At 40.4% G+C, this 9,654-nt stretch overlaps 2 non-coding genes across 2 annotated transcripts; both read left to right on the forward strand.

Moving 5' to 3' along the window:
• The first annotated feature begins 3,033 nt into the window (after positions 1 to 3,033).
• TRNAA-UGC lies at positions 3,034 to 3,105 on the forward strand. The gene has a single exon. It is a non-coding gene; the product is annotated as a tRNA-Ala (tRNA).
• Positions 3,106 to 8,998: 5,893 nt separating this feature from the next.
• Positions 8,999 to 9,071, forward strand: TRNAA-AGC. The gene has a single exon. It is a non-coding gene; the product is annotated as a tRNA-Ala (tRNA).
• Positions 9,072 to 9,654: the final 583 nt, after the last annotated feature.

A 9,654-nucleotide genomic window follows, 5' to 3' on the forward strand; every position in this document is an offset into this window, starting at 1 on the left:
GAATACCATATTTATACTAGGAACTGAAGTTTCTTCTAAGAGCTGAATTTCAAGGGAGACTGTTAATCATGGAGATGTGTAGACAGCACGGACTACTGCCTGACAAAAATGGACCTGGTGAGTATACCTGGGACACTTTTCATGAATAATGTCCATTACACATAATAATAATGTCCATTGACACATTCATCTAAAACAATTTTTAAAAGAACTTCCATGACAGATCATAATAACAAGTTTGCCTATGTTTCCATTCACTGTTGTTTTTGTTTTTTTAATCCTAAAATGAAATGACTGAGCCCTAGAGAATTTGGATAATTTCTCAGATAATTGATCTCTTGGTGTGTGCAATTTTCACAATCCCAATGGATTTAAGATAGTATATTCTAATTTCTGTGCTGTACCACATTTTATGCATGTCTGTCTATTCCTCTATCCACATCAACAATCATACCTGTTTTAAATCTACTTAGGCCTCAAATGATTTGCCTTTTCTCTGCATTTGAGTCTTTAAGTGTGTTATCACTTCCAGCAATATTTTAAGCCTCAAAGGAGAGGCAACACGGAGTAATGAACAAAGTACTGGACACGGTGTTAAGAATATCTCAATTTAAATCCGGCCTTACTAGCCATATGATCCTAAGTCATTTAACTTATTTGAGACTAAGTTTCCACATCCTTAAAAAATGAGGGGTTTGGATACATCGTCCTCTAAGCTCCCTTCTAATTCTAGATCTATGATCCTATAAGCCAAAATTTGAGAATTTATAGATTTAGAGACAGGCATAAATACAGACATAGATATAGATATATATGTTTATGTATAATGATCATGCATGTATCTTCACACATACAGCCTCATGTGGATATATCCTTATACATATTTCACCTATATGTTATTTAGGGTATCTCTGAATTAACTTGATAACATGCTATGTTATTTTTAAAAAGATATATACATATATTCTTATGTGTAAGGATATATGTGTATATCTGTAAAATATCTGTATAAGGACATGTGAGTATGTCCTTATACATACATATCTGTATATATCCTTTTCAGAATCTATAATTCAGATTTACCACTAATCAAATCATGCATACTGAAGAAGATCCAACAAAAGAGACTGAGAAGATAGGCCAGATAGGTAGGAGGAAAACCAGGAGAGATTAGTGTCCCTAAAACTTATGGAGAAGAGAGTGTCAGGTTGAAGAGGATGATAGGCAGTGTCCAAGGCCACAGAGGCACCAAGGAAGAAATGCTTGCATTGAGTGAGTTTACCATCAGGGACCACGTTAGCTAATATCCTAAAGCCACCACAACAACTAAGATGGTAGAGCACTCAATGCTCGAGGTAGTTGGATCACTGCCTACATCCTGCGGATCTCAAACGCAACTGAGGAGCTGATGAAATAAATACAGAATATCCTCTGCTTCAAGGACCCAGCTCCCACTCCCGGGTCATCAGGATTAATTGGAAACTGAGCCTCAATTTTCATGCCAGACTAAGTGGAAAAGTGAGTTCTCATTTCAGGGATTACATCGTTAAGGTTTCACTTCACATTCTTCAAGTTGGCAAAGTTGCCCCCAAAAATGAAAACGAGAAATGGAGAGGTTCTGGGAAAACAGGCACACCAATGCCCTGTCGGTAGAACTGTGAATTAGTTCTAGAAAGCAAATTGGAAATATCACACACACCAATTATTAAACTAATACATTTTGACTCCAAATCGCCACCGCTGCCCTTATTTTCCAAAGGGTTAAAAAGAAAGAGGGAGGGGGCAGCTAGGTGGCGAAGTGGATAGAGCATTGGCCCTGGATTCAGGAGGACCTGAGTTCAAATCCGGCCTCAGACACTATATACTTACTAGTTGTGTGACTCTGGGCAAGTCACTTAACCCCAATTGCCTCACCAAAAAAAAAAAAAGGAAAGAGGGAAAGGATCAATGTAAAAATATTTGTAGCAGCTCTTTATGTGGTGCTCATCAGGAATAGCAAAACTAATTATGGTAGGTGAATGTAATGAAATAGTTATGCTGTAAAATGTGAAGAAAGTGATATTTTCAGAGAAACCAGGAAAAACTTTTTTGAACTGATGCAGAGTGAAGGGACAGCAACAATTTCCACAGTAACAATACCATGACTATCTGTGATTCCGGAGGACCTATGATGAAAAATGATACCCACCTACAGAGAAGTGATATACATAGGGATTAGAACAAGACATTTTTAAAAATGCTTGGCCAGTGTTTGTCTATGCTTGAAATGGAAAGGCTTGACTATTCACGTTGGTTATAAATGGGTTGTTTTTCTTTTTCTTTTCCATTCGAAGTGGAGGGAAGCCGGAGATAGAGAAAACAAGTCTATTAAAAAATAATGTTAACATAAAAACCTTTCCCTGGTGAGCAGTTTTTTAGATGTATTGTCTCGTCCTATTACAATATAAACTCTTTGAAAGCAAGGATTGTGCGTTTAAAAAAAAAAAGGAGGGGGGGACCCCAGCCCTTAGCTCAATGACTGTGTCATAGAACGTAATGCCATAATAACTATATTTCCCTTCTTCCCATAGTCTCATCCCCACTCCCACCTTCACCTCAAAGAAAGGAAAGGAACTCATTTTCCTTCTCTCTTCTTCTAGGGGAAGCTTGAGAATTACCATGCCTTCAGTTTCGTGGAGTTCTGATTGTTGTTGTGCTTACCATTTACACAGAATAACGTTTCTTTTGCTAAAAAAAATTTTCAGGGACTCGCCATTGTCTCTCTTGTGAAGTACAAATTGCATAGGTTTTGGTTCGTTGTGTCCAGGTGTGTGTGTATAGAAATTGTTTTTCAAAACCCAGAACCCAGGGAAGGCCAGGCGACAGGAAGTGTTTCTGCTTCTTCCAAGTGGGCAGTTAGCATTTAGGCTCCTTGGATGGATGTATTATTGGCAGGTCTTGAAATAATACCTTCATAACAGAATACACCTAATTTCAGAGAAAAATGGATGTCTTCTATATTAAAAGGAAGTGAAAAAGAAAAATTGTTAAGGTGGGGATGTAGCTCAGTGGTAGAGCGCACGCTTTGCATGTGTGAGGCCCCGGGTTCGATCCCCGGCATCTCCATGTTTTGCTTAGGACCCAGTGCCTTTCTCAAACTCTCTGCTCTGGGACTCTTGCAAGGCTTCAGGAAAGCGAAAGGACAGAGCAATTTGAGTTCAAACTCACTAGTAACAGGTTAAGGACTCGTTGCGGGCCACCATGGAAAGTGGGTTTAACGAAGTGTCTGTGCTAATCCCCAAGAGAGTGTTGAGAAATCATACCCAGAGGGAAAAAGAAGTTTAGGCCAAAAGAAGCTTTCCGAGAGTTTTGGGAAGGCGTTCCGCTATAAGAGACTAGTCACTAAGACAGCTAGAGGGAAAGCCTGGAGCACAATAAGGTTTTGGGGAAGACCCTCCTCCCATCGACCCAAATTATGCTTTCATGATGTCACCGTCAGATCCAGGCTCAGACGCTTACCCCTCCTAGACCGAGCCTCTCTCTGTTAATGGATGTCTCTGCGTCTCTCCCTTTTTGTTCTCACTTCTTCCCCAGAAAGTTTCTCTTGTTCCAAGGCTTTCCATTTTCCTCCCTTTCCGCTACCTTTAGGCGTCCCTGGATTGAATCTTTTCTCTTCTGCTCCTTCAGATGGCCGAAAGTTTATCTCTTCAGTCTAGGACTCCTGTGCTGGAATTGCCAAATTTCCTAGCTGTCAAAAGCAGAGAGCTGATTGGCATGTTCTTTCTTTGGGATATTTCCTGTTGGGATTGTTGCGTGTAGAATTCACTTGAGATCCATAAAGGCGTCTCTGTCCTCCTTCTTTAACGTTTCCAAAAATTCGAAAGGCCGATGTTGTTTTTAAGTGGACTGATGAACATATTATTGTTTGAGTTTCCTAAACCAAGGAAGAATTTGCAAAGATCGTGGAAACAAGCATTCCACATGCCACATACCTGGAAAGTAAGAGAACTAGCTAACCTTCCAGGAATACATTTCATTTTTTATGGCGTTTTTCTTTGCATCCAAACTAAAATTATGTGCGTTCAGTTTCATCTTCTATCGCCAAACTGAATGTCTAATCCCTCTTCTACCTGATAAACCTTCAAACACTTGAAAACAACTATCATGTCCTAAATCTTGTCTTCCCTAGAATAAACAACTCTACTTGGAAGCCCTTCGCAAGGCCTTTCCCCTTCTCCCATCGAAGAGGCTACTGAATTGAGTGTGTGAGTGGGGGGGAGGGGGGGAGGAGAAGATGGGAGAGTTGGGGAGGAGGAGGGAGAGAGGAGAGAGGGGAGAGGGGAGAACTTTGTGTTCTACTCTGACTAGAGTCATCGAAACTCTGAAAGAGGAACTAAGCTTCCCACTTCACAACACAGACGCAGATAGATATCTAGATCTATATAGATCTATACACACACAATCCCTTAAGAGACCTGTTTTGTTCAGATTATATGCTTTGATTATACAAAAGGAGCATGAGGTTTATTTAATGGTGTCCTTGGGTGTTGCATTTCTTCCATAGAAAATACCTGCAACAAAACAGTTCCTTACTGTTTACAATTTAGGATAAGGATCATGTTTTTTGATAAAATGCAATGTAAAAGACAATGTAAAATCCGAATTTTCACAGCAGTTTCTGCATAGTTCACATTTTTAAAAATTATTTTTTCTATGTCACATCCAATCTCCTTGAAGCTACCCTAGTCTCACATTCCCGTATTAAGTAGGCTTTTTAAAAAAAAGTCAGCTTTAAATTTCATAACGTGATGATTCAAAGAGGACTTTGCAATTAATGTACCAATCTGCCTTTACAATTGTTGTTGTCTATACATACCTGCTCATAGATTATCTTTGATGAGCTAGAATTTAATGAATAGAATCTTCATGTCATCTGAATTTTATACAAATTATGTAACTTAAAAATTCTTCATTTACTGAATAAGAGGAAATAATAATGATATATTGGTTTTCAAGCTTCAAATCTCTAACATTACTCAAACATGGAAAAAATGTGAATAGTTAAAAGCCAGTCAAATTTATTAGTAACAACTTCACAAAATAGTTTGATGTTGTTATGACCATGTCTTTCCTCCTTTCCTAGCAAATTACTCTGACCATGGCAAGAGAATCTCAAATGTATTAGTTTGAATCTTATTGTTAAAATCATCGAGCATCCCTGACTTCACTATGATGAGATGCAAGGATGCAAAACTCTGCTACTCTTCATTGATTACCAGAAAAGAAAAAAGAGAAAGAAGAAAAAAAAAGGACTTCTTGTGATTTTTCTGTGCTCACAGATGCATACTGTCTTTCCATACTAACCCTACCTAAGATGCCCCCTCCAAGCATGGACCTTCAATAATTTTGTAACATGTCTTGCCTCAGACCAAATTAGGTTGCTTTTTCTACAGATAATACTGTTACAATCCCTTATCAGGTTCTTGAAAAAGTACAACTTTCCTTAGGTCAGTTCAAGTTGCTAAACCCAAAGTTTAAACAGAACTTATAAATTTGCAGAAGGTAAGACAGGCAGTGTATATACTGTGAATGTGTATGCCTTTGGCATAGTATACAATTTGGTAATGCTTTGTGTAAGGGCCAAATTTAACATGGGGAGAGTTAATTTGGTGGCCCACTGTAATATTGGGATTCAGAAAATAATGAGTTACCTCTAGGTCCAAAGTTTCCTCTCTTCCAAACTGCCTTTTTTTAGTTATTTCTTCCAGGCTAATAAGAAAGGAGATTAACAGCCTCTTTCCCACAAACAAATCAGGTTTTATTTTTTTTTTAAGTGAGGCAATTGGGATTAAGTGACTTGCCCAGGGTCACACAGCTAGGAAGTGTTAAGTGTCTGAGGCCGGATTTGAACCTAGGTACTCCTGACTCCAGGGCCAGTGCTCTATCCACTGCGCCACCTAGCTGCCCCCAAATCAGGTTTTATTAATGGGAATAAAATATATAACAAAGGTGAAATTAATAAAGCCAGAGACAAAGGAATAGGGGAAGAGAGAAATGGATAAGCTCCCTGGCTCTAGCAAAAATTGACACAATCCCCAAACTTGCTTCCAGCTCAGCTAATTCAAAGAGCTGGCTTTGTTTCTATTAACTCACCACCTGGGGTCTGTAGTTTCTATAGGAGTCAGCCCGCAGCCCCTCTCCAGTCTACTCTCAGCTCACCAACAGGAAAAGCGAGCTCCCAGACTCAGCGTTCTCTTTTCTACCTTTTCTCTCCCTCCCCCAAGAGGGAGGTCCTTCAAGTTGCCAGGCTGAGATTGGTCCCCCTGGTGGTGTCAGTAGTATGCATCACTCGGGGCAGGCCAGGTGTGGCCTATTTCTAATCATCTCAAGTAGGTACTTAGTTTCTCAAACAATACTAGATCAATCAGGTGGGACCCCTGGGTATCTGCCAAATTCCATTATTTTATCACAATTGGACACATAGAGACTTTTTCTTCCCTTAAATTCCCTCCAGAGTTCCCAGTGGGTCAAAAGTTTTCTGGTACAACCCTGGAGCTGATGGAATACAGGCCCTGTCTGTCTCCATCTTCTTCCTCTCTAGTCACTAGAAGAATGAATGCCCTGGATTCCCAGAGAACCTGAAAAATCATAATTTTCCTTCTTGCTAAAACAACTGCATCCCAGGGGCTGGGCTCTTAGGACACTTCATCCCCCGAGAATGTGTCCTCTGAATCCTCACAAATCTTGAAGCATAAAGATGAGAAAACCCTCCAGCCTAAAAATCCACAAGTACCTGGCAGGATGTTGGTTTCTGCAGTTTGTGCTTGAGAAGTTTTATTGTCATGACTTTGACTCCTTCATTTGGTTTACCCTATCCCTTTCCCAACTTCAGGATCATAGCCTTCAGTTAGGCCAAATGGTTTTTAAATTATTTTTCCTTGCTCTATTTTCCAGGTAAAGTAATTTAGATATGGGATAACCTATTTACTTCTTATTTGTTCTGCTTTAGATTTTTGTCTCTTACTATTTTGTTGAGGCATTCACTTCTAATCAGTCCATCCTTACTGTTACACAAAAGGATTTATAACTCTTGTGCTAAGCTGTGAATGCTCCTTCCAAGTCTTTCCTCTATAGTTTTCATTTATTTTCTAAAACTCTCCTTGAGCTCTTTCATTTATTTATTTAGAATTTTCCCCAGCTTACATGTAAAAACAAATTGTAACATCAATTTTTAAAACTTTGCATTGCTAGGGGCAGCTAGGTGGCGCAGTGGATAAAGTACCGGCCCTGGACTCAGGAGTACCTGAGTTCAAATCTGGCCTCAGACACTTAACACTCACTAGCTGTGTGACCCTGGGCAAGTCACTTAACCCCAATCGCCTCACTAAAAAAAAAACAAAACAAAAAACTTTGCATTCCAAATTCTCTTCCTTTCTCCCTATCCTCCCTTAAGAACTCAAGCAATTCTATATAAGTTATACATGTGCAGTCATGCAAAACACAGCAGACAAAAAAAAACTTTAGAAAAAGGAACCAACAACAACAAAATATATTTCCATCTGAATTCAGATACCATCAGTTCTTTCTCTGTAAATGAATTGCCTTTTTCATAAGTCCTTCAGGAGTTCTTTCATTTATAAACCCTTTTTTTCCAGTCAATGTTTGGAGTTGAGCTCATGAAGACGAGCCTTCCTGATTCCAAGCCATGTGCTATCTACTTTGCCACCTTGCTGCTCCTACCAGCTTTGTTACCAAGGGTAAGTCACTTAAACCTGTCTGTCAAAGTACTCTAGCGTCTTTGCCAAGAAAATCCCAAATGAGGTCACGAATAGTTGAACAGGACTAAAAAAGCAACATGTTCCAGGGACTGTGCTAAATCCTGGGGATACAAATACAAAAAAAAGAACAGTCCTTGCCCTAAAGAACCTGACAATCGGATGAGGGAAGGCAATAAACAAAAAGAAAGTGAAAACAGAGGAGGGGGAAGAAAGTGGGAGAGAAGATACTGGGTGAGGGGTCATAATGGAGATGTCCTTTGGACGACAGCTTCGTTGGAAAGGAAGAGATGGCTGGCTGGGCTGTCTTTCTAAAATGGAGGTTTGGGAAGGAGCTCTTTCCTCCCGCCAATCAGAGGAGCAGACGGGGTTGATGAAGTGTGCATACGCCACTGATTCCCTATGAGGTTCCTTATGACGAGATTGGGGACAAGATGGAGAAGTCCAAATGAGTGTGGCTTTCCTGATTCATTCATGTGCTGGATTTAGAGTTGGGAGAACTGAATTCTAATCATGGCTTTCATGGTGTTTTTTTTTTTTACCTTGTGTAACTTAAGGGCCATTACCAAAATTTTCCGGGACTCATTTTTCCTCATCTGTAAAATGAGGGTAAAGGGGCTAGTTGTGAAAGATGAGTTCCCTAGCCCCTTTAAGGTCTGTCTCATCCTTGATCAGGACACATTCCCCGCCAGCCACATAATTTTACAGATTATTTTTGGAAGGAAATGCCTTGGGAATAATTTCCCTTGTAAATTTTACCTTCGGTGCTGCCTCTTACAATTAACCATTGGTAATTGTCTGAAGGAGCCCAGAGTGAGACACCTTCAATTTCTTCATCCAACTACATCTACTCCCCTTCCTTAAAGTCGAATCCTCCCTTCCACCACATTGGTATTCTGACGGACCCCTGTTGATCTTTCTTCACCCCATTCCTTCCTATCTTTGAAATTTCAATTTCTATGCAAGAGAAAGCCCCAGACTTTGAGCGAATTAGGCCATCCTGGAGCCTATTAGGTCTCCCACAGCATCCTGGACCATCTCCAGTCCTACTGGTCTCTATCTTGCCAGTGGACTCAGATGGCTCCAGAGCAGAGAGTGGAGTGAGGCTGGTGACTTTACGCAACCCCGCCTCACTTGAATCCAGTTCACTTTCAAGTTAAGACAACACTTTTCTGAAGTCATTGGTCCCCTTCAAGAAGGAAAGACAAACAACAACAGCAAATAACGACGAGAACATGTAGCAAGGGGGATTAGCTCAAATGGTAGAGCGCTCGCTTAGCATGCGAGAGGTAGCGGGATCGATACCCGCATCCTCCAGGTTAACATTTCCTTTTTCTTCGATTTAAGACTTTTCGGTGATCCCAACTTGTGATGGAATACAGAACGGTCCTGGGGCCTCGGAAGAGAAAATAATCCACCCTATTTATGTGAGAGCGGCTTCACCTACAGTCTTAGAAAAGATCACCCATTACTTAAGCTCTTAGGTCCTCGACATTCCCCGAGAACTTGTGATCCTGCCTGAAGACCGAAGAAGGAAGCGATCCTCCAACCTGAACATGGAAAGATCCCTAGCTGGACGTCAGGTTTTGCAGCTTGTGTTTAGACTTTGTGATAAATACAATGCATCCATTCTGTGCCTTTTCAGACTCTTTCCTATGCCTTTCGTTTCTATATTTACCTGATAAAATCTTATCCTCCTTTTCCAGTCCAGTAGGAGCCTGCCTGCCCTAGGAGGGGATATTGGTGATCCTTGGCAATGTCCTTCCCAAGAACTTTGCCTCGCGGTTTCTATTAGAGTTCCAGTTAACTAACTACTGCGGAATATTTTATGCTATATTTATCCATGTTGGTATTATAGCCCTTCTATGTAGGAAGCAGCTTCATGAGGTTTCACCTAAAC

The sequence above is a fragment of the Dromiciops gliroides genome, chromosome 6, assembly GCF_019393635.1.
Source record: "Dromiciops gliroides isolate mDroGli1 chromosome 6, mDroGli1.pri, whole genome shotgun sequence".
Classification (NCBI taxonomy): Eukaryota; Metazoa; Chordata; class Mammalia; order Microbiotheria; family Microbiotheriidae; genus Dromiciops; species Dromiciops gliroides.